The 26,541-nt window shown below is 40.4% G+C and overlaps 1 protein-coding gene across 13 annotated transcripts in view; it reads right to left on the bottom strand.

Moving 5' to 3' along the window:
- LOC124282593 (potassium voltage-gated channel protein Shaw-like) overlaps nt 1-26,541 on the bottom strand; it is a 133,763-nt gene that overhangs the window by 84,303 nt on the left and 22,919 nt on the right. For all 13 annotated transcript variants that reach the window (XR_006900200.1, XM_046718610.1, XM_046718603.1 and 10 more), the window contains exon 2: nt 17,530-17,707. The gene's annotated coding sequence lies outside the window, so the exon portion shown is untranslated. The remainder of the gene's footprint in view (nt 1-17,529; nt 17,708-26,541) is intronic.

The following is a 26,541-nucleotide window of genomic DNA, read 5'->3' as shown; positions in this document are numbered from 1 at the left end:
AAAGTCTGCAATATGCAGAAACTCAGGAAGATCATGGAAAGCAGGAACATGGGAAGGACTACTAAATGTCGGCCCTCGTCAGTGATGGAGGGAAACACCCACAGAGTTAAGTACTTATTACTTATTCTATATAACGTACAATGGGCCTGTGACCTACACTGCATGATGAATATATGATTGTCATTAAGTACTTATCACAGTAGTTGTCAATAGTTAATAGTTGTCTTATATCATAATTATGTCAAGCAATTAACAGTTTGGTGCCGAGCTAAGTACAGAAGTAGAATACCAATAAATGTAGATCTCCCACTCTTAGTGAACGGATGTATGAGTGAGTGAGATGGTTTTGAACAGTATTTCAGTCAACATATCGACTTTATGTACCAGTAGCGCCCAAAGTGATGCGGATCTTTGACGTTGACCCATTAGCATGGGTTCAAATCCGACAAAGATGTATCATAATGAAGTATTTACACTTGAGGGACGAATACCAGCACAGAAATGCCACTTATACCACCTTGGACAGCTGGGCCACCAATACCACCTTGGATAGCTGGGACACCAATACCACCGGCACCTTCAGTGATTTGGGTGATAAGGGAACCGACCCATGGTTTTGGACAAGCGAACAACCTCCCGGCACAGTAAGGAGACATAGTTCTATTCCAAGCTCTTGACGATAACAAGTGCAGTCAGTTTGCCAACATCTAGACTCCTTAACCTTTGGAAGGGACTTAAATTTCATGATTTTGTTGACACATGTGCTGGAAATGAGATTCCGACAGATTCTTTGTAGTGTTCCATGCTATTCTAAGAAGGTATTTTACAGACATGCATTATCAGTGGACGTAAGAAAATAAATAAACTTATGTTTAATTCTTTCATAGCCTTCTTTGCGTTTATGCAAGATATGCACGATAATCTACGAACAAAACATGCACTACATACTTCAGTGGTATCGATGGAGAATTATGAATCTATCAGCTACCTATCTTTAAGTCTAGACAAGTCCAATGCAATAATATCGTTATTCAACAAGAAGAACATAAACAAAATAGTTCTATTCATATAACATATGCAATACAGAAATGCAATTTAAACAAAATCAATAAATGACCTTTTCTACACCGTACAAAAACAAATGTACTTTTTTACAGATTATTATTATTTATATGGGTTTTTATATCACATCTACATGCATGCTCAAAGCGCTTAAATACCAAAACAAGACTTAGAATTGTGTCGATATGATCTCACCCACAATACACATAATTCGCAATATGAACATTGCACACAGAAAGTGGGGAATTAGAGGAAATCCATTTTAAAATACCGTTACATTTCATGTTAAGCTGGTCCTATCAATTAACCTCATAACAGCCTCGTGGTGACTGGCACTGTCATGATGCTCCTAACTGTGTGATATCTGCCTGTTTATACATCCCTTCGTGGATCTACACAACAAACACAGCCATTCTTACCAACACACATCAGCCGTATTGACTGCTGGAGGGAACGAACTCTCGTTGCCCACGTAATCGAGCCGAGACTTGGCTCTGATTTGAAATCTCTACCCAACAAAATACCATTGCGTATAGGTATATCATTAATATGCCAAATGTGAAAGTAGATTCAGAAATAGTTGTACTATATGCCGTATTTCTTTTGTTGATGTAGCTGTAAACCGTCCAGTGGTGACACCCAGCTGGTGGCATGTTAATAGGGCTGTATATATTCAATTCGGCTATGTCATTGTTAGTCATACATATTGCAATTTCCTTGACAATATACCGTAATCTCACCAGCATGTAGTAGAGAGAGGACAGGCCATAAATCGATAGCCATATTCCTTAGCGTCATCGTATGTAAATAGTGCTTCCCAGATGGTGTGTTTGTGTCAGTGCGAAGTTTATAACCGCACCAATCCCCTCATAGAAAGCATGTGCACTAACACCTAGTCTATGAAAATATTTCTTTAAAATAGGTAAAATTTATTTTGTTACAAAAAAATCCCCTTTCCACCTCTTTTTCACACAATCAAGGAAACTAGACTTGGTTATCCCATACCCAATGTTACTATCTCATTCGGGGACGGGATTCAGGTCAACATGCATATTCCCCCGAGGCTTTCAGAGGCCGAATAGATTCCCAGTACTAAATCAGTGGCTCCCAGCAGATCTATCTAATCAGAACTGGACTCAATTTAATGTCTCAAAACAGGGATTCAATAGAAGAACATGTTTCTCGTACCCGATGATTTTTGGGGATTCTACAGCGCCGAAGGTCCCTAGGTACCCAATGAATCATATAGCGAATCAGGTCTCTAGCTCCCAGTTAAAGTCTTCCATTCGGCATTCCATAGCTGAACAGGTAGACTAAAGCGTAGTCTCTGAATATATATAATTTTGATAGTAACAAACAAGCCCATTTATATTGAAAAGGAGCCCTAGGGAGACCAGAGATCTGAGGAAATCTAGACTTGCTTTATTTAGGGCTTTAGCATTGCAGAGAGGGCTTGGCAGTAGGGAAATTAATGTGGTTCAGGGACTGTGAGACAGACTACTGAACAGGTAACTCGTATCCCACCGAATGTATCCCAATAGGGATTCAATAGCAGAACAGGTCCCTCGTAACAAATGAATGTAACCCAGCAGGCATTCAATAGCAGAACAATAACTTGGGACTATTTTTCTTTCAGGGTCTCAGCGAGAATCTGGTACCACTCATGAGTGTCTCTGTGACCTCCCGAAAGATTCCTTTCAGTATGGTTCAGAAAGATAAGTGAAGTGGTGATCACGGTTCTAACCTAAAAAAAACCCATCTTTTTTACTGATGCTGAGGTGATGTTTGAGGTCACATGTAACAGTTAAGTTTTGTACTGGACAGGTGGTTTGGAGTTAAACATACCGTACGGTAAAAAACATGATGGAAGTAATAGAGAATTATATTTTATGCATATGGATCTTTCTTGTAAAACTGTAATATGAACAACTAGCGGCGAATGTCAGTCAATAGAATCACAACATGGGCTACAAAAACAACTCATAGTTTATAGATTCTTTATGTTGTTTCCCGGTTTGGTTCAATGGAAGCCATATACGAAACTGTGCAAACCGTGGGGGGTTTGCGGAACGTAAACATTTAATCTTCCCAAATGCTGGGTAATAATAGAGAATGCAGAAAACACATCCAAAGGGGCTAGTTACTAAACCGTTCTCTGTTAGCGGAACACTTAATGGGATTTTTTTTCAAGCAGGAATTATTATTAAGCAACAGCTTGTTTATGTACAAGAAAATACGAAACTGCGGGGATGAAATCCAACTTGCAACAAGTAGGCATTCTGCCACCGTCTGGCACGCCTTGGCAGACGTGAGATTTCGCCGAGCAGACGACTTCCGTTGAAAGACGTCTGGTAGATTCCCGCCACTTGATGTCGCTGGATATACTTCAACACAGCAGACGATCTGAGAAAACGCGGGAAAACACAGGGGAATGCTGCTCGAGATTAAAACACGAGCTAATGAGATCTTTTGATGCACACCTTCATTGAACAGATCCACCAAGGTCTCTGTACCAGCATGGCGGCGCTGATTAGTTATAGAGAAGATCAACGGGGGAACCCAGAGAGAGAGATAGGTTATTTCGGGCCTTATCTGATTAAGGCTTAATTGTAGGAGGTTAAAATACCAGTGAAACTAACATGGAGATGCTTGAACGTGATCAGCTGGATACTATTTCCAGAATATCGAATAATTGTACAGCACGTCCATGATGGTTTCAACTTGTTTACATTATATTCCTGGGTGCAACAGGGGGGGTTCGTTGAAGTGACTGAATTTTGTGTTGTTTTACATCGCATTCAATCATGTTCCAGCATATTGGGGCAGCACCAGTCGTTGGCAGTATGGACGACAATGGACGCCTTTTGGGACGCCGTCGGGACACGATGACACACAGTCCAGATGACAAGGTGTAATACTCGGTCCTTACTCGGTCACAGCAGGCATCTAGGGCAAGCATTGGGCACTACCTGATATTATCAGTATGTGTATATTACCTGAATTTGTCATGTCCATATGAAAGAGAAACACTTTTACAGTTAGTAATGGAAATTTTGTTGAAGTTGAGCATATATAATATATCACTATCAATTTCACTGAGTTAATTCAAATGTTGGTGTATCAGTTGTAACCATATCAACTAATCATCCTCCGTTAAATATATTTGTTAAATATATAATATTGTTTCCAGTACTTCAAATTATACAGGGGCGATGGGGTAGCCTTGTGGTTAAAGCGTTCGGTCGTCACGCCGAAGCACCGGGTTCGATTCCCCACATGTGTTCAATATTGATATGTGAAGCTCATTTCTGGTGTTCCCTGCTGTGATATTGCTGGAAAATTACTAAAAGCGGCGTAAAACAAAACTCACTCACTCAGTTTATACAGATCAACAAAAAATAGGTTCGCAAAATGGAAATGCTTGAAAAAAAATGTGGCTGATATCCAAATATACACATAACTCATAACAAAGCCTGTTACCATGGATGACCTTTCTGGTCGTTTAATCCTGACAGTGGTCATTGTTCATACTATCAACTACTGGTTTACGCGCAACGCCTTGATTGTATACAGGCAGCTTGACTGACCAGGGCCCTGTTTCACAAAGCCATCGTACCGCTACGACTACCGTAAGTCTATGTTACGGTATAGGAGGTACGACAGTCGTACCGCTACGACTACCGTACGTCTATGTTACAGTATAGTAGGTACGACAGTCGTACCGCTACGACTACCGTAAGTCTATGTTACAGTATAGTAGGCACGACAGTCGTAGCGCTTCGATAGGTTTGTGAAACAGGGCCCTGGCAGAAAAGGTTATTGATGTTGTTTGCGGCTTGAAACAACATTCACTCACGGCGGAGCATGCATCACAAAACAGCGAACACATATTTCCCTACACAATCAGGTAGTGTTCATATTCCCTGATTGTACATTGCAATCGTTACATGTATAGCTTGTCTATTGATTCGGGTTGTTGCTTGAAGTTAGATCAAGAACAACGCCAGCATGGTTATTGTGCCCAGCTGTTGCAAGACTTAATGAATGAAATTCCATTAAAATGGAGATCTGTCTATGCGTCAGTGATGCCCTAGACACAGCCCTTAACACGGTACTATATATGCAGCATACACGCAATAACAGAAAACAATGTACACTGTTCAGCTCTGGCGAACTGACAGTCGCTTGTAGCTACGAATCCCTCCCGTCCATAAGCATGTTTTAGTATGATATGTTTATCATAATAGTGCGTAGAGGCTTTGTACCCTGGCCCGTGAATGTGTTCGTACAATACAACTTCATCGTCTTCTTTTATGTACAGGGGTGGTGGGGTAGCCTAATGGTTATAGCGTTCGCTCGTCACGCCGAAAACCCGGTTTCGATTCCCCACATGGGTACAATGTGTGAAGCCCATTTCTGGTGTCCCTCACCGTGGTATTGCTGGAATATTGCTAAAAGCGGCGTAAAACCATACTCACTCACTCATTCACTCAAAAGCATGAGGAAGAGATTGGACAGGACTCGGCGACTGCCTCTAAGGGTAAACTATTTAGGACCAACAGTATACTAAATTGTCCGCGATATTCTTCAATGTGCACTTAAACGGTCCTTGTGAACATAGCTGCACAATCATCATCTTCCTTAAGAATGTTCTTAAGAGGGATTCGAAGCTTTATGTTTCAACTACCAGTAAAGTCGGACAGTAAAAACCGAGCCTCCAACATGCATCTTTTCCATGTGAAATGGGTTAGTTTCACGTCTTTCAACAAGACTTGGACAGTGCGCCCGGATCTCAGTTCATCTGGTGAGTATACCAGCCTTGCTGTGGAGTGGTAGTAATTCGTGTGATTGAAGCCACCCCAGCCATATCCCCTCTTGATAAAGAGCTCCACACACATCTATACCGAGTCCTATCATCTCCTATCTTATCTTGCCATAATCCTACAGCGTTGGGGACATGCAAAGCTAATTTCCTCCTTCTATGCTCGCTCTCGGTGCCTGTTATCACTTAGTATAGCCTGCCTGTGTCAAGACCCGGATGTTAAGGTTAATCTGGAGGTCCGCCTGTATTTTTCTACACACAGGTTCTCTTAAACTGAAGCCACTTGGAAAGAAGAAAGTCATGAATGGGAAGATACACGGTGCAGATAGTATCAAATTAATCACCAGGTCATCACAAGAAGAATTTCATAATCTTGCCTAAGCCTTTCTTACTCAAGGTAAAACAGACACATGCAGTCTGTCTCACAGTCCCTAAACCACATTATTTTCCCTACTGTCTAGCCCTCCCTGCAATGTAGTCTGTCTCACAGTCCCTAAACCACATTATTTTCCCTACTGTCTAGCCCTCCCTGCAATGTAGTCTGTCTCACAGTCCCTAAACCACATTATTTTCCCTACTGTCTAGCCCTATCTGCAATGTAGTCTGTCTCACAGTCCCTAAACCACATTATTTTCCCTACTGTCTAGCCCTATCTGCAGAGCTAAAGCCCTAAAAGAAGCAAGCATAGATTTCCTTAGGTTCTGAATCTCTGGTCTGCCTGGGGCTCCTTTTCAATTTAAATGGGTTTATTTGTTACTATCAAAATTATATATTCAGAGACTAAGCGTTAGTCTAAGACACAGGGTTCGTACCTAACAAGATCTCAAAGGACAGACAACTGTTACTTTACAGAGAGAAGCTGGATAACCTTTGACATTTGGGAGACATGTTCATGTTACTGACGTATCAATGGTAATGGGTGTATTTATATGCGCTGCTGTATCATGTTACGTTTGGGAAGGAATATACAAATACATCGTCACTAAACGGCGTTATCATCACATCAATCTCTCAAAACGTCAATTACCTACTTATCACTTGTCAAATATCGTTCTACATCCGTTTCCGTATATTTATTCTATACTGAATATGTGTGTTATTGTTTATCAGCCCCAAACGAGCTTAGATTATTTTAAAACGCTACCACTTAAGGCTCACTGAGTAACAACGCAAGTAGGCTTTTATTATACGAAACAAATTTAAATCATCGAGCTATGCTAACTGAAACACTTCCTCCAAATGTCATCGTCTATGGCATGACAAAACTATTCTTATATTTTCATCAATCCATCGCTTAAAATTCCTCTTCCGAGAACATCACGGAAAGGTAGCATATACATGCAGAAACAACAGCTCATACAACTCGCACAACCAAATCTGTCTTCCAGGACACCACCCAACAAGTGGTTGACGGAAAAGATTAACAAAATGTTAAAGGTGAATTCACAAATCTATGTGTTTTGCAACCAGGCCGAGGAGTTCATTGGCATCTCTAATAAGCAATACTGAGACAATAAATCACATTCTGATCAACAGGGGGCAGCAGGGTAGGTAAAGCGATTGCTCTTCACGCCGAAGATCTGGGTTCTAGTCCCTAACATATATATGAAAAATTCAATCCAATAACCCTGATTTTGTATTGTTTTTCATTTGTTAATTATTAAATACGCAGTCTCTAAAATCATTAATGTTGACGTATTCATCAGAAGAATTTACTTTACTACATTGTTTTCATGAACTTAAACATCGTGTGAACCCATATATTCCCATAAAAGCAAATTTGTTTTTTAAGAAAGTCAAAAATCGAACGAAAAACATCCATATCTAGTGTTCGCTGTGATGAGGCTGATACAACGCCCAAAGCGGCTTAAAGCGTTCCTAAAGAGCGTTATTAAACGTGCACCTTGCGTATTTCAACAAACAACACACCGAATTTTATGTATCATAAAATCGTATTACTTGATTTTCATATCAGCCTCCTTCACTGCATCTGAAACACAGTAACGTCAAATGTATAAGAGGTTATCTCGCCGCTTGGCATAATGATACGCTGAAGGTCAGGGAGGATGAAGGCTGGGAGAGAGTCTGGTGGTAGCAGATTGAGGGTGGTATGGTCTGTTAATCACTGCATTATCTGTCTCCTGGCTGTACTCCCTTCCTCAACAATTAAATCTCTCCTTTTCTTATCTTTTAACCCCTGTTTGACGCGCCCCTACATTCTTATCCTACCTGTGTTACATTCGCGTTACTTCAACTCCTACATGTGCTAGGCTAAAGGTGCCAATAGGTCGACGTGGGCTTGACTGCACCGTGTGTTGCTTAGTGTCATGGTGGGGGAAAAGCAAAGTCCTGGAATTAGACTTACTGAGCTGTTATTCTGCGAAGACACACTTAAGATCTAACTGAAATGGAATAAAAGTAACATTAACCTTGTTTGCTTGAACGGATGGATAAGTTTGGTACACCTGAGAGACAGAGTCTAAATGCAGCTACACACATCTATCAATACATAACTGCCCTTCACTGGGCGCAAGCGCGTTAGTGTGTGTATGTGTATGTGTGAACGCGCGTGCATGCGTACGCGTGCGTGTGTGAACTTACGCCACTATTTCAGTTAGTGCACACCTGCCAGCCTTAATGGGAAAAGGCAGTCCAAAGTACTTCTAAATTTACTTGGATTAGAACTGGAACCAAGGTTCATGAGATGGTGTGGCCAAATGGCGCAACTCTGCTCATCGAAATGCCATGTGCCAGATGACTTGTAATCTGCACCCTCTATCTGCAAATAATAGTGCATATTCACCACCTTCAACAGGGGCGGTGGAGTATCCCAGTATGCTAAATGCCCGGATTTGATTCTGCACATGGCTACAATGTGTGAAACCCATTTCTGGTGTCCAAGGTTGAGATGTTGCTTGAGTATTGCTAAAAGGATAACCATACACACTCAATCAATGTCAGGGTCTCTCAAAAGGTCAACAAATCATTCAATATAGACATTTATGGAAAACATATCACATAAGTCATAAGTTCCCGTGAACATACATTTCGGAAAGCAGAACACACAGTGGAAGTAGTTTTCTGATCAGACTAACATCTAGCCTCTGAAATGAATATATTTTACAGAAATAAGATCAATAAATTAGAATCGTAAAATACAATGAAAAGGAACCAATAGACTCTCTTCATCTTCAGAAACTGTGTTGATTTCGAGTTGCCACATATTCTATACTTGTCTGAGCTTTCTTGGGTCTATTTGTTTCGGGGTCTGCATGACAGACTATTTCCTGTTAAGAACTGTTCAGTTAAAAACACACATAACTTGATATCAAGTTTCCTACACCCTGATTGAGTTCGTGAGTAAGTACAGGCCGTATTTTCCACCCGCCACCCATATTTCAGTGAGTGAGTATAGTTTTGCGCCGCTTTTAGCAATATTCCAGCAATATCACGGAGGTGGACACCAGAAATGGGCTTCACACATCGTGCCCATGTGGGGAATCGAACCCGGGTCTTCGGCGTTAGGAGCGAACGCTTTAACCTCCAGGCTACCCCAGCGCCCCATATTTCAGAGAACACCATTCATTGTGAGTGTATCCACAGTTCCACTCCATTTGGGTGAAATACCCACCGTAATATCGTCAAGTTACAGCTTACAAAATACGTACATCCTCATCCAATACCGTCAGCGGGGGGACGTTACTGTGTTCAGAGCCATTAGCGCAAATACGTAACTGATTAACTGGCTGTGAGAACCAAATCAATGACGGATCTTTGTAATTATCCCAGTAATTGAACAAGGTCTACGACACGTGCGAATTTCTTGGCGTGACTTTCAGTGGGGAGTCTTAATACAAATTAACCTCGAACAGATGATCCGACCTTTTCAAACTGAGCAGATTGTGCATTTGTCGTTTATATCAAATTGCTCGTATATCTTTGTACGTACAAGCACACGTGGCTTATCGTTTAGATTTGGAATACTGTCAAATGCATGTGTATATGTGATTGCAAAGAATGTTCTTTATAACGCACTAAACACACAGACACGTAGCCCTTTTTGCACAGATTTTCAGAAGGTAACAAGATAGCTTTAAGAATAGAGCAGCGGAGATTGTGAAAAACCAAAGTGTGAATGAGTGTTTCGTATTGGTCTATGAAAGCAGTGTTTATCGACTGAAGAAATATCCGATCAATTTGGATAGATTTCGAGATAGAGAACACACGTACTTGTATAAACCAGTTAGCAACAGAACCTCCACAAGAATGTTGGTATGAATAATGAGAGGCAAATGTCGAGATAGAGAGGTTATGCATACCACCAATGATGCCATCAGTGAAGAACAGGATAGGGAAACTTGCCCTTTAGGTATCAGTACGAACGACGGTGGTTTTACATCAATGTAGCAGCAACCCAGTAATACAATATATGGGGAATCGAACCCAGAACTTAGGGCGAACGCTTTGGCCAAGATGCTACTTTCATGAGCCATGCTTTGAAAAGAAAGTAGTAAGGACCGTATGTCGAGATAAAGAAGTGTTTGATAACGATTGTATGTGAAGAGAATGTAAAGAGATGTCAACTACATATGTATCACCATCTGACAACCACTTCTGGTTGACTTTTTAGCCACCATCACACATGTTGTATACTTTCTTTTGAGCGTCAGTTTAGTTTCTAAAACAAAGATCAATGTATTTATGTATACTATTATTAAGAGTAAAAGAGTACAACTTCCTTCAATAATGTTATTTTGCTTACTTGCAGCATCATTATTTGTGTTTTATTTTCTCATAGAAACAATATATGGACAATTAGCAACACATTTCTTGTCCAAAGTGACTTTAAAAATAGCCAAAGGAGGAAAAGCAGGATAAACGGAAACATTGAAAAGGAACTCTTATCGGCGTTCAACGTCTACATGCTGCGTTTAGATTAAAGTGCAGTTACTCTCAACAGGCAGATTTAGTGGAAATAGTAAAAAACAGCGGGGTTGTATGGCACGGGGCAGAACTCGACATAGGCCAAATGATGTATGTCAGAATAAACACATGTATCCCCATATGACGTCAGCACGGTGGCGAACTACAATTCAGCCATTATACAGTTCACAGTTTGATGGCAGTCGATGGATTCGGGAGACTGGTAGGTTACCGCCCCTGGTGAAGATAAGAGTTTTGTCACTGGGCATGCGCACGTCACACACGAAACGCAATTAAAAGACCATTTAGACTAATGTCGTCATCTGTAGATACTTATCGGGTTTGGTGTTTAGACACGGAGCAAGTACAACGTGGCGATATGTAGATATGGTAGGAATATACTTTTAAAACGAGGAAGCACAGTATGTTGTTTGTTTTGAACGCTGACTAAGCACTATTCTAGCTACATGGCGACATGCTGTAAATAATCGAGCCTGGGCTGCACTATCCAGTGATCGACATCATGAGCATCCATCCTCGACTTTGGGATACGATGACATGCCTCAAACACGTCACCCAGACTAACCATCGGATTCCCTTATAGTCGCCTCTTATAACAAAATGGTTTTACTGCAGGAAAGCGTGTTGGAGGTTCCGCACAGACCCTTGTGTTGTTGCTTGAATAATTCATGATCTATATATCTATCTATCTATCGTCTGGTCCAGACTCGTTTATTTACAGACGTCGCCATATAGCTGGAATATTGCTGAGTGCGGCGTAAAACTAAACTCACTTACTCACTCTCTGAATATCTATCTATCTATCTGTCTGACTGACTGACTGACTGACTGACTGACTGACTGACTGACTGACTGACTGACTGACTGACTGTCTGTCTGTCTGTCTGTATACGTGGTGACGTTCGTGTTATATTAATCGATGTAGAAATATCTATGCAACCACTCTGGGCCTGTGAGGCCTTGCAGTAGTTTTCACAAAAAGCTAGATATCATGAAGCTGGCGTCTCTCATTTGAGACATACTGAATCAGTTCTATTTGCCATCATCCCAACACACCATTCACTGCGACAAATGGTGTCACCATCACAGTAATTAGTCCAGAAATCATTACGACCTACCTCAATAGCATTTCTCTCAAGCGAGGTGCACGACACAGAATATATACCATCATTTGTTTCTTTTAGGTCTGTTAATCATTATCAAAACATAAAATGTAGATATATATGTAGTTGCCAAGTAGCTGTTGTGTTACATGGCAGATAATAGCATAGCGTTGTAAATATGTACGTTCGGTCTTTGCGAAACCTCACTCTTTGTAGTTTAATCATCCCAGACGAACACTAAGCAACAATTTGATGTATTAATCACACAAAACCATTCCCAGCCGGTTTTTCTCGATCTGGGCTGCCAGAAAGGTGATTTATGCCCTAATCTCGCATTTTTGCCATCATCTCCCCGCCTGTATGTAGTTATCTTGAAGGGGTCATACATATCTCATGGTACCGGGTGACGTAACAAGACTTCTTTGAAGTGCCGGAGATGACCAGATAAGGACTTCGAGATTGTCGGCCTATCATAAAGCGCGCGTGGGGTCCGACAGAACACGATCCTGTGTCAATTTGCTGCATGTCGAGGTTGTTCATTCACACAAATTTTACAGTAATTTGAAAAATATGGCTGATATAAGATGTGTTGGTATAACGTGTTTTTTCGAATCTTACTGGAGCCGATTTTACTTAACAGGTTGTGTTAAGAACATCGTTAAAAAGATTCATATTTTTACGAAAAAAGACATTGAATTAGTGTTAGCTGTACGAGTATGAGTGAGTGAGTGAGGTTAGTTTTACGCCGCTTTTAGCAATATTCCAGCTATATCACGGCGGGGGACACCACAAATGGGCTTCACACATTGTATCTATGTGGGAATCGAACGTGACGAGCGAACGCCTGTACTACTAGGCAACCGCTACGCCCGTACACGATTCTGAAGCAGGGAAGGGAAGCGTGAGCAGTGTAGGCAGTGTTCGTCCATGTGCAATGACGGTCTTTAACTTTAATGTCTAGTTAGTGCTTAGCATTTTATTTATATAACTGTATTTCTTGATTTAAAAAGGTATTGTGAAAACAGTCTTGTAATCTTCAGATATGTATGGTGTTTCTTCAGTTTTGCGCATGAATGTTTTCCACTGTCAAATGATCCTGTTTCAACGGTACATACCGATGAGATTGTGTTATGTATATCGGATTCAACAAAATTGTTTCTTCGTGGTTACATTCATTTGAACCGACATTTGTACATGTTCCATAAATAGCATTTTCAGTTCCAATACAGTCAACAAATCGCCTCTCTTGCAGCCATTCAGCGCGGGATGATCTATTTGGCCATGTGACGCGTATTTCCGGTGGCTAGGACTATATCGGATGACCAATCACGCACATTGGGCATGTGTACTTCCGCAGTGCAAACCGGCTTAGTCCGTGTCCTGACTGGTTGAACCATAACAAAGGCTTTGCCAGGCAGACACGACCAGGCCAGGGTTGCGGGAAATAAATCTAATGATAACCAAATATCGCCACCTTTCGACTTAGGCTTTGTGGCTTAATCATGAAGCCTTGATTTGATGCAATCTGTCGCTATTCATTTGCTGTAATCCTTCGTCGATGTCTGGGTGAAAACTGTTGGGTTAATACTCTCTGCGTAAACACGTCTCCCGGGAGGCAAAGGTTTATTGCTTGGGGCTGTTCCGTTAGAGAAATATAAAGTGTTCTTGAGTGTTCCGAACACCACGTGCTAAAAATCAAAGTGACCTCTTTGTATCGGACAGTAGTGGTTTTCACCAGTAGCAACTGTTAAAGTAAAGATAGTTTACGAGCAAACGGGTAACCTAGAGGTTAAAGCATTCCCCCATCCCGTGTTCGGGTACACTGTGAAAAGAACCTTTCTGGTACCCCTACTTCGCCATTAAGCCAGGTCATAAATCGAACACATTCACTTACTCCTAGCCTTGCTCCAAGGCTGTACTGAATGTTAAGCCCATGAATGCATAGTAATTCTATGCTTCAATGAGGCAAGTCTAGATAAGCGACCAGTAAGGACGCCATTCTGTTATTTATATTTTTTTTACAGAATTATTTATTCAAACTATTAATTATTACCTTAGAGACTTGCGCAAGTCTAACTTGATCCCTGCAGTGCCGACAGTTGCCATGACAGGTTTTCAGTGGTACTGAGTTTGGACAAAAGGTAGACTCGTCATATACTTCCGTGAGAAAGTAAGGGGGCGTAGTACTGATCATGTCTGATACAGCATTAACTTGTGATCCTTATGGGTTCTGCCTTACTAACACGTGCAGGACGTATGCACACGTCAGTATAGCATGTGTAGGATATCATCTTAGCGTTCTTCAGTACATCATGTATAGGCGATAACTATTGTGTTCTTAGAGAATCTTTCATGAAAGCAGAAACGGCTTTGTAGATGTAGCAGTGACACTTTTGTATGTTGATGAACAAGACGGGGAAGGAAAACGACCCTTTTTAGCCCGCTGAAAATTTCATTATTTATGTTACAGTGAACAAGTAATAATGACATATTAATGCAATGACAAAGTCCCTTTTTTAATTTATTACACTTGCTTTTTTTACGACACCATTTAGTTGAATATGGTGAAAGCCGCGGTGGCTGAACGGGTTAGGCGGCAGACTTTGTGTGTTGGCGATAAGGTGCCACACTTAGTCTCTCGTACAGACCCTGAAGCAAATATATCCAAGAAAGCCCACACAAGTCTAGAAAATGTGACAAGTCTAAGAAAGCCCACTCAAGTCTAGAAAATGTGGCAAGTCTAGATTTCCTCAGATTCAGGAAATGAAGAAAGTCTCAGGGCTCCTTTTCATTATATATATATATATATATATATATTTTTTTACTATGAACGGTTTTTTTCAGTAAAATATGTTCATTTCAGAGACTAGTTGTTAGTCTAGTGCCACACTCTAAGGGTATGGGTTCGAATCCCGGATGGGACTCAGCTCAACAAAAGTACTAGAATCTGTACTTTACTGACAATGTGTAATCCCAAATATAACAAATGTTGTATACATAGTGTTATTTTGTTGAGATCAGGAAGTAGTTGTACTAATAGCATACACTTATGCACTGGGGATAAAGAGTACACCAATCGATGGCTCTTGTCTACACTGTACGTCTCAAAATCCCGAACAGTAGGTGGCGCAGGGCACGTGACCACTGCCAGGTGGCTGTCGTATTACGTAATAGCGTGTAACAAAACGGTGTGTTGAATCTTTTGAACTGATCAATACGAAATTAATTAACGGATTAGTTGTTATCAATGAGTTATCCAATGTCGGTGTCAATTCAAGATGGAGTGCAGCCCAGCTGCTGTGATACAGAGTGAGAATTCCGCTTTGACAATTATGAACACCAAAGAGAGAATGTCGAAAAGCAAATAGCTTAAAATAAACCCCGAATACATTTCCAGCATTAGAAATGGTAGACAGATTTTCCTATCGATTTGCGTATGACAGGATAAGACGAAGCTTGGATATTGAATGATATCTGTTTAGGATAATTTGATAGCCACTATAGCGAGCGGTCATTGATGAAATTATAGTAGAGTGCATTGGTAAACAGCAAGCAGCACCGCAATTATTGCTAGTGTTTATCATGGTAATCTATGGGAGCTGAGTGTCGCAAACAGTTCGCTAATTGGATACTGTTCCACGAGGTATTGATTAAACAGCGTTACAACGGGGCAAGAACAAAGCATATTCACGTCCACGTGATGTGTTATAGCGAATGAGTGGTATATACAACGGAGAAATCGTGTAAGGTACTCCTACTTTATATTCCCTGATTATAGAAACATAGCCCGGGTTAACATGCGTTATAATGAAGGAGGTAGTGATGATTGATACTAAAATGATATTACTGGCATACCGAAGTCAGAATGGGGTGTACATTTCCAGCTCGGATATGAAATGACCTTACGAAGAAATCAGAACCAAACGAGCTGATGCAGAGAATGATCTGATATATGACGTTGAAAGTTTCACGGCGTAACGGGGCAAGACCAATTCGCAAATGCGTAAACATGACATTTTATGGGCAAAATTATATATGTGTAGCAGACTTGCAACCCGACCAAAACCATCGTCTTGATGTGAATAATTTCATAAGCTTTATATCGATGGGTGGCGGTATACACAGAATTGTGATTCTTATGATGTACAATTCATTTTATCAGCTGACTTACGATCAACACCTGACCCTTATTTTCATCGATTCCAGCGTGCCAGATTGCACAACCTAACCAATACTGATCAAAACTCCGAATATTTTGTTTCATATATGCGTCCTAAAGCTGTCAAAACTCAATATTTCATTTACATAGTTGACGAAAAATGTGTGTTTCAATCGCATGTTCTTTCTTTGAAGACACTGTAAATATGGACGATCCCATTAGTGAATCCGATATGTCCGGAGTCATGAGGAAAACTACATATTCATAAACATGGCCATGACTAAAAGCGTTACTAGGTGATGTAGCCTCCAGGAACCCGTTAGCTTCCGTTGTTAGTATTTCACGCCAGCTGCCTAGTATTGAGTGTTTCAGCTGTGAGATCTACAGATGCATGTACACAGGGACATATTAATGGCAGACTGAGCCGTAACGCCGCCTTGTTGACAGGACCTCCACAACCGGTACTTGAAGTGGAATAAATATATTCGATACATCGAAACGACCCCAACTAAACCCCCGAGCCGTCATCCCCATCCCCTGTATTTACATCTCCTACATTTACATCCAGTCCAGTCATGGTAAAAAGAGTCGTGTTGTATTCACCATGAATGCGTATTCTAATAGTTACCATGCAGTCATTTGTTATTGCGTATCCAGTGTACCTATTTAATATCACAATATAATACGTAGGTTACACTGTAAATTAATATTGACAATTTTCTATGAATTCATCTGCACGCTGCATGATCAAAGATTTAAGAAAACAACATGACAACTATATCAAGAAAAACAATTCATAACCCTGATTGGCAAAATAAACAAACCCACGCTTGGGGCAGCATTAATATGACAATATGTTTTATTACTGTTCGGTAGATTAAATATTCCTATATAATTACTCGACATATGCTAAAACGTTCCGATCATGTTGGTTTTCTATCTATATGCAAATCTGGTCGATGCTACAACGTTGAACTCTTACACTTATCATGGTTCGAGGAAAAGGAGACGGGCATCACAGTGAGAATATACCATATCAACCTTGGCGTACATATAAAAACATAGCTGTTCCTGGCGTATAAGACTGTATCCCTTCCCCCTCAAAGGAACCAGCGCGCGTCTATGCTGGATCAAATATATACATTATTTATTCCAATATTATTGACAAATGACAGACACGGCAATATCTACCGTGCCGTTGAAGACACCTTGTGGTGCTGTTATGCGGAAACTGCGAACCCATGCAACAAGTTTCACTCATAATAAACTCAAACAAGAATATTTACAGGATTAACAACAAAATTTACACTGGTTCCAACCAAAAATAGTTCCCGAAGACAGGCAGTGCACTCTCGCAAGAAACGTTCGTAGGGTGGGAAGCTCGTACTAAGATGGTAGTTAAATGGACAAATCTGTGAAATATGTTTAACGGTACTTACCAGGTTTGTAGACAATGACAGTAGCAAAGCGTAGCCGGTGTATTGGATCCCTACTGTCTCTATCCGTCGGTATTCAATCCTTCCAATGGCGTGTTAACCTTCCCCAAGCCAACAAACCTGCCACCCTCATGCTGCCATCACCGGTATTGATCGCCGCTCTTACTGGGGCCGTCCATTTCTGAAAGAGGGGACACAGGTTGTCAAGTGGTGGAAGACATCTCTCGACCGGCTCGTGGTCTGCTATACCTAATTGCCACAAGAAGCCCCGGGCTGGCAACGCCACAGATACCAGCGCAGTGGAATTGGAAAATTTAATCAAATCTCCAGTTCTCCTCCGCTCACCCACTGTTGTTGAGAGCCTTGGATAGCCCGCTCGTGTAGATTTAATTAATTGGCTCGGGCAGAGATGTGTTTTCTAAGGGCTGAGAAATATAACTCTGATATCTTGATTCCTGGGGAGTTGGGATTATACACTGTGTTACGTACAGGTGTTAGATACAGCAGTGTTTACGTATGGATATTTTTAAAAATGATGATTCAGTGATGTAACCATATGAAGTGCTAACGGTAAATCGGGACGTCGTGTCTCGGTATTGACATTAAACAATGACTAATGTAAACATCCGATAAAATGGCACCTCAAAACATTTACTTTAAAAAAACTATAGACCATAGGTTCAAAAATACAGTCAGCGAAAGATGGAAGGACAGAACGGCCTTTAAAATCGCCACATTTACACTAACTGTCTGCATGAATGGCATTAAACAGCATTGGTGGTGCCATTGTCGGATTGGGTAGTTGAAGGGGAGGGGTGAGCCGCGGGGAGGGTGGCGTCTAGTGGGGTCAAAGAGCAGAATTTAGACAACGATCGAGATGTTCAGATAATCAGACAAGACCTAATTGAACATCCCCGCTATACTGTGTATCATATTTCACAAACAGTCTGTGAGCGCATATTTAGGAACGTCATTACAGATAAGAACCAGGCAAAATTTCAGCATAATAGGCGTCTGGCATCAGAGAAAAATCTTACAGTATTGAAAACGGACGATACGATAACATTGCTCAATAGGTAAAACCTTTCACTTCCTTAATCACGTGGTATTAGTCTGAATTTTAGATCCCATAAATGAATTTCGGTTTATATTCAGATTTACCGATACTTATTGTCGACCAAATCTGTCCGATCTGTATGCCTCGAGATGTCCGCACATAGCAGTATCTACCAGGACGTGCAATATGTGTTATAACAGTACTCTTCATGCATTCCTACGTTAATAATACTATTTCCCTGTCCACTTATCATACCAATGTCTGGTTGAGAGTTACATGAAAGAAGTGAAAACCAGTCTTCTTCCATCTAGTAATTACGACTGTCAGCGCCATGATCTATAGTCGGCGACAAAATTGTAGCAACGACATACCGACAACTAGTCATGTTGCCAAATGGGACGTTTAGTGCATAGATACTGCTCGCTACGCGACTAATGAACACTTAGACTCTTGACGTCCCTTTTTTACGTATGTGAGTTATTTCTTATTTTCACCAACCCGTAAACGGTGTTGATGACGTTGTATAGCGAGAAGAGTGAGTGTTTATGGTTTTACGCCGCTTTTAGCGATGTTCAACCAATATCGGGCGGGCGACACATATAGCGAGAAGATAAAAATAACTATTGTTTTGTTTGTTTGATGTAAATATTCGAGTCTGTACCAGAAAATCCAGTGATTGAGCATAGAAATTTGAGCTATAGGATTACGATTACCCGCATTGACCTGTTCCGTGAGTCTGACTACCTTATCCCGTTAGTCGCCTCTTATTACACTCGTGTCTGTTTTTAGACTAACGTGGGGTGGCCTAGTGGTTAAAGCGTTCGCTCGTCACGCCGAAGACTCGGGTTCGATTCCCCGCATAGGTACAATGTGTGAAGCCGATTTCTAGTGCTCCCCGCCTTGATATTGCTGGAATATTGCTAAAAACGGCGTAAAATTATACTCACTCACTCATTGTTAAGACCAATTCTAACCCGGGTCTTCACAGGTTCCTAAAAGCGCCATGAAAACAAAATGAATGTTTTATGCTCTTTAAGTCACATCTGCTACAGTTACACTTCATGCTTCGCAACACACACAACGCATTCACTATATATTGTGCTCGGATGAATATGATCATTGAGACAAAAATATATAATTGAATTAAAATTGATAAAATATTAAAGTGAATGTTTCATCTTATCCGACCAATTAGAACTGAAATAGCATATGGGTACATTAAGCTTCGGAGACGCTATTGTGTTCATTATCTTCTCATCAGAAGCGTGTGTAACATTAATTTATTCCGCAAAAAACTAAAGTATCAATTCTCTTTGTAATAAATAACAGTCCAGTTTCCAGAAATCAACGTCTGGTCAATGACTGTTTCATATTTCAACATTAATTCATATTTAATAACTGTTTCACATTAAATCGACTTTTTTCTACAACACAACTTCCAGTTTGGGAAATTGTGCATTGGTCGGCGTTGGCTCGGCTGATGTTAAGCATTCTACATGCGACATAAACTCCCCTGCTTGCCCCGACTCGAAGATAATTGAATCAAAACCCATTCTCAGAGAGGGTGTTAGTGTGAAATGTCAAGGAGAAAATCAAATTCAATCTTGTGGGCTCAGGTCCCAAATCCCATTTATGAAATAAGCCAGAGAGAGCATTTGTGTCTCTCACATGTAACATCAATGCTATTTGAGCATTCTGTGCCTATTTTATGTACATAGTGATATTTCCGACAATAACCTGCATTTCACCGTTAAAACTCTTTACACTGTAGGGGATGTTAATGTATATCGTAAAATGGTATATATAAACACATTAAAATGTTTTTAAAACATTAACGCCTATCAGATAATGACGAGGCATGGTAGCACAAATGCATCTGCCACAATAGCACATGAAGCTGAGAGTTAAACCGAGTGTGTGGAACATGTGTGCGGAAACAAGCATATTTATTGATTATCAAAGTTAGGATGTCTGAGATATCCTTTAGAAGTAGTGTGTATCATGCGAAATATTTTGTGAAATTGTAACTTTTAAATCATTTTTTGCATTAAAAATTAAAAACCGTTTTAGGAGCATCATTAAAAGAGTGCTGATTACATGCAGGAACAGTTCACTTGAGCAAGATGTTTTCAGTTTCTTTGAGAGGCATTTTAGAAGTTGTGAAGATGAAGGAAAACTAAGTTCTATGGATAGTCAACTTCTTTATTGCAATGAGTGCGACGTTTCGGTGTAGGTACTAACACCGTTTACGTTTCGGTGTAGGTATCCCTTGCTTGATAACGGTGTTAGTACCTACACCGAAACGTCGCACTCATTGCAATAAAGAAGTTGACTATCCTTAGATTTTTGTTTTCCTTCATGTTTTCAGTTGAAAATCAAAAGTATATGACCGACTGAGAGATAATAGTTTCTTTTGTGAGTGAGGGAATATGGCCTTACGCCGATTTTAGCAATATTCCAGCAATATCACACCAGAAATGGGCTTCAAACGTTGTACCCATGCGGGGAATCGAAACCTGGTCTTCGGCGTGACAAGCGGACGCTTTAACCATTAGGCTACCCCACCGCTCCGCCCCATATCGCATAGGAACATACGCAACAACAAAAGAACAACTATCTCTCGCGTCCGATATTACATAGATCTACAACTAACATACAAACTTTACATTGTAGACATTTTGCCATGTGGATCTGAAGACAACCATCGAGTACTCTTTTCACTCGTTTTTCAATAGCACAACGGGAAAGTTCGCCACGATATAGCAGTAACCGTTCAACTATTTCTGTAAATCCTCCAGTTTCAAAACTGAGTTCTGCAGTGTTTTGAGCCTAGGTCCAGATGCTGTGTGAAACAGACATTGTTTCAACACGTGGTTAGCTTAGTGAGTCTGAAATTATGTTAATTGATTTAAATCGGCGCTCCTTTATCAATGTCCGCGGTTCACTGTTAGAAATCCAGTTTATGTGAATTGTATATATCAAGAGGCACCCAAGGCAAATAATGGCGCGAAAACTTAGGGGAGTGATCCCACATGTATAATTACATTTTCTACATTAGCGATAGTTGGACCGAGTCCAAAATGGAGATGGTTTCCGTCATATCGAAGTCTCATCAAATCTCGTACATTCTCATCAAATCCCGTACATTTAATCACAGACTCAATCACACAAATCCTAGCTTGACCTAGCAGTAGAGATCAAATGTTGCAAAAGAAGGAATGGGAATTAAACGGACCAAGATGTTTATTGCTACAAATGATGGATTATCAAAAATGACAGCCTTCTCAGAAAACAGGTAATTGTCACGGATTGAGACTTGTACATCGTTAAGATTGCTATAGCGCATTTACTATGGCATACGTCCTTGACATTTGAGTCTAGTGAATTTATTCAAGTTGAAATAAAGCCGTATACTTTGGTAATTACTGGCAAAGTTATACTTTCTGGAATATTAATGATTGCTGAGAAGAGCATATCTGTCTCTCTAACGAATATAATTGGGATCTACCGCATGGCACGTATATGTAATTGTGATTATGCAACAAATGTATCATTATGGTACATTCAGTCAGTCACAAAGCTTTATACACGTGCGGCTTCAAGAATCACAAACTGTAGGATCTTGTGAGATATAAGGCAATACACAATCGTTGGTGGTGATACGCATGTTGGGCAAATCTTGACCGAGAAACCAGCAGTTTGTCTCAAAACATTGAAAAATGTAAGATTCTTGACTGAAACACTCAGTGATAACCAACCAACCAACCAACCATCAATCCATCCATCCATCCATCCATCCATCCAACCAACCAACCAACCAACCAAATAATCAATCAACCAACCATATTTTGAACACAGGAATAGGCAAGCTAGCAAGCTAGTACTGTGATGTGAGCAATTCGTGTTACATTCACTAAGATACGTGTATTGTTTGGTAGTGAGTGACTTGAGTTCAACGCCGCTAGGTTTGGAGTAATAATGGGAAAGGTAAAATACATGTACTTAACTCGACCACTCGAGACAGACTGATAATCAATCAATCAATCAACCAGAACCGGTTTTCGCGATTCCCATCTTAGGCGGAGTGTTCAGATTTATCGTACGGTAAAGGTATCCGCTCTCTATTTGTATATCCATTGTATGAATATGTATGAATTACGATGAGGTAAATGTATCTCTATCAGTAGTAGTAGACGCAGTCGAATGCCACGGCTAGCAGCAAGGACTGGTTAACTGCGATGCAACGAGCAGTGCAAGCTGGGCTCCGTCTATTCAAAATAATATAACCGCTGCTTCATTGCTCCAGAACAGACCATTAATTCAAATGGAATGGACACGTATCCAATGGCCTTCTCCAGACCCTATCACAAATTCTAGGCCGACCAATTAATGCTTTGAAACATCAATCATCGTATCGTGATGATTGCTATACATAATACATAGCAGAGTCTATAAACATGATCGGCCCGACTGGCTGTTAACAATGTTTTGTTTGGAGCCTTCTGGTTCTCTTTTGGCAAAACCTAGATTGGTGCTATTCCGTAAGGTCTTGACCCCTGACAAGGAGATATATATAGAAGTTATGTTCCTGTATTAATCCAACGAGATATTGCTATTAATCAATAGCGGAAATTATGGCGTACTACCGCGGAGGCCTAGCAATGGAGAAGTGGAGATCCGGATATTGGTTACTTGGTAGTGTTAGAGATCCCATTCACAAGGATGGTTGGTCAGATATAAATAGACACAAATTCTGACGTCTAGGGTAGATAGGGTCAAGGTGAGGGGACACGGTAGATTAGAATCACCACATCCAATTGCTGGAATCTAAAATCTATAAGCATAAAGAGATCATGTTTTTCAAATCAATACTACTGAAAGAGTGCATCTTAAACTAACATCTAGTCTCCGATATGAACATATTTGACAGTAAAAAGGGTCCCTAAAATAGATTCATGAAATAATTAAAGGGAGATCAGATACTTTCTTCATTTTCAACCTGAAACTATGGTAATCTAGTCTCGCCACATATTCTAGAATGTCATGGGCTGTAGTGGGTTTATTTGTTTCAGGGTCTGTATGACAGACAAAGTGCATCGATAAGGTGCTAATCTCTTAATACCAACCAACAACTGTTGGTTTAACATAATAAGGATACAGCAGTATGAGGATACAACAGCTCGTAGTGATGGTGGTAAAACAGTTGGTCACCATCATGATACAACAGCACGGCCACATAAGGATACAACAGTTTGGCATAAAAGCATACAACAGTTTGGCATCATAAGGAGGCAACAGTTTGGCACCATAAGGAGGCAACAGTTTGGCACCGTAAGGATGCAACAGTTTGGAATCATTAGGATACAACAGTTTTGCATCATAAGGATGCAACAGTTTGGCACCATAAGGATGCAACACTTTGGCACCATAAGGATGCAACAGTTTGGCATCATAAGGATGCAACAGTTTGGCACCATAAGGATGCAACAGATTGGCATCATAAAGATGCAACAGTTTGGCACCATAGGGATACAACAGTTTGGCACCATGAGGATGCAACAGTTTGGCATCATGGGGATGCAACAGTTTGGCACCATAAGTTTGGCATCATGGGGAAACAGTTCGGCACCATAAGCATCATCATAAGGATGCAATAGTTTGGAATCATAAGGATGCAACAGTTTGACATCATAAGGAGGCAACAGTTTGGCACCATAAGTATACAACAGTTTGGCATCATAAGGATGCAACAGTTTGGAATCATAAGGATGCAACAGTTTGGCACCGTAAGGATGCAACAGTTTGGAATCATTAGGATACAACAGTTTTGCATCATAAGGATGCAACAGTTTGGCACCATAAGGATGCAACACTTTGGCACCATAAGGATGCAACAGTTTGGCACCATAAGGATGCAACAGATTGGCATCATAAAGATGCAACAGTTTGGCACCATAAGGATGCAACACTTTGGCACCATAAGGATGCAACAGTTTGGCACCATAAGGATGCAACAGATTGGCATCATAAAGATGCAACAGTTTGGCATCATAAGGATGCAACAGTTTGGCACCATAAGGATGCAACAGTTTGGCACCATAAGGATGCAACAGTTTGGCATCATGAGGATGCAACAGTTTGACACCATAAGGATGCAACAGTTTGGCACCATAAGGATGCAACACTTTGGCACCAAATACAACAGTCTGGCATCATAAGCATACAACAGTTTGGAATCATTAGGATACAACAGTTTGGCACCATAAGGATACAACAGTTTGGCACCATAAGGATGCAGCAGTTTTGCATAATAAGGATGCAACAGTTTGGCACCATAAGGATGCAACACTTTGGCATCATGAGGATGCAACGGTTTGGCATCATGGGGATGCAACAGTTCGGCACCATAAGTATACAACAGTTTGGCATCATAAGGATGCAACAGTTTGGAATCATAAGGATGCAACAGTTTGACATCATAAGGAGGCAACAGTTTGGCACCATAAGTATACAACAGTTTGGCATCATAAGGGTGCAACAGTTTGGAATCATAAGGATGCAACAGTTTGGCATGATAAAGAGACAACAGTTTGGCATCATCAGCATACAACAGTTTGGCATCATAAGGATGCAACAGTTTGGCATCATATACAACAGTTTGGCATCATAAAGATACAACAGTTTGGCACCATATTAAACAGTTTGGCATCATAAGGATGCAACAGTTTGGCATCATAGGGATACAACAGTTTGGCATCATAAAGAAGCAACAGCTTGGCATCATATACAACAGTTTGGCATCATAAAGATGCAACAGCTTGGCACCATATACAACAGTTTCGCATAATAAGGATGCAACAGTTTGGCACCATATACAACAGTTTGGCATAATAAGGATGCAACAGTTTGGCACCATATACAACAGTTTGGCATAATAAGGATACAACAGTTTGGCATTTTTATGTTTTCCAGTTAATACAAGCAGACTGTAATCAATCAGTGTGTAAATGCGATATTGTATTGCAGTACATAGATGATTCGTGTAGTCATGTTAATTAATAAATTATTGTAATTAAAACCACAAGCATTTGAGCAATTGAATAAAGTGTTTTAGAGTGTTGCAAAATACAATAACACAAAACAGCGCGTCTTCTATTTACTTTCAATAATGTAACGGTATGTCGATAGTAACTAAAAAAATCCAGTAATACAAAAATGACTTTCTGTATTGTCACTAAAGTAAACCGAAAGAATCGTGTTTATTAATTTTATTTGTCTGGTGTACTTCATTAGTATTTCCATTCAGGACACGTGTCACTATCAACAAGTACTTCTATAAACGTATTGCGATGCAATCTTTATTGTGTTGCAGGTCAGTTTTTTCAGTTGATGTTTTACAGTTAATACACGCAGACTGTAATCAATCCTGGGTATTGTACTGCAGTACGTATATGTTTCATGCAGTCTCATTCATTAATAAACCATTGTCATTCAATACCACGTGCATTTGAACAACTGAATAACCTCAGTGTTGTAAAATACAACAACACAGAGCAGGGCGTGTTCGACAGACTTTCAGTAATGTAACTGTCTGCCGGAATTAGTTATAACAGCCATGTAATACAAATATGACTTTCTGTAATATGACCGCTAGCATGGCGGAAGTGACGTTGAAGTATACGTGCTTTGGGTCGTGTATGTTTTGGAATCAAAGGAAACACAAATATCACACTACGTAGGAGAATGTTCAGCATGCGTCCTCAGATACATCTACATGTGTCTTACAAAATCTGGAAAACTTAAACCGCTGGATCTATAATCATTCACATGAAGATGAAGAAGCATCTCTACGTGGCAAAACGCGCGTGGGACTTCGTGTGTAAATAAACCCAGCTTAGTGCAAATAGATAAGTTTGGAGAACCAGAGGCAATAATTGTAGAGGCAACACTGCTCTTTG

The sequence above is a fragment of the Haliotis rubra genome, unplaced genomic scaffold, assembly GCF_003918875.1.
Source record: "Haliotis rubra isolate DU_JTF1 unplaced genomic scaffold, ASM391887v1 Scf30, whole genome shotgun sequence".
NCBI classification, from domain to species: Eukaryota; Metazoa; Mollusca; class Gastropoda; order Lepetellida; family Haliotidae; genus Haliotis; species Haliotis rubra.
The sequence above is the reverse complement of the archived record's forward strand: the minus strand, read 5'-3'. Positions and strand labels throughout refer to the sequence as shown.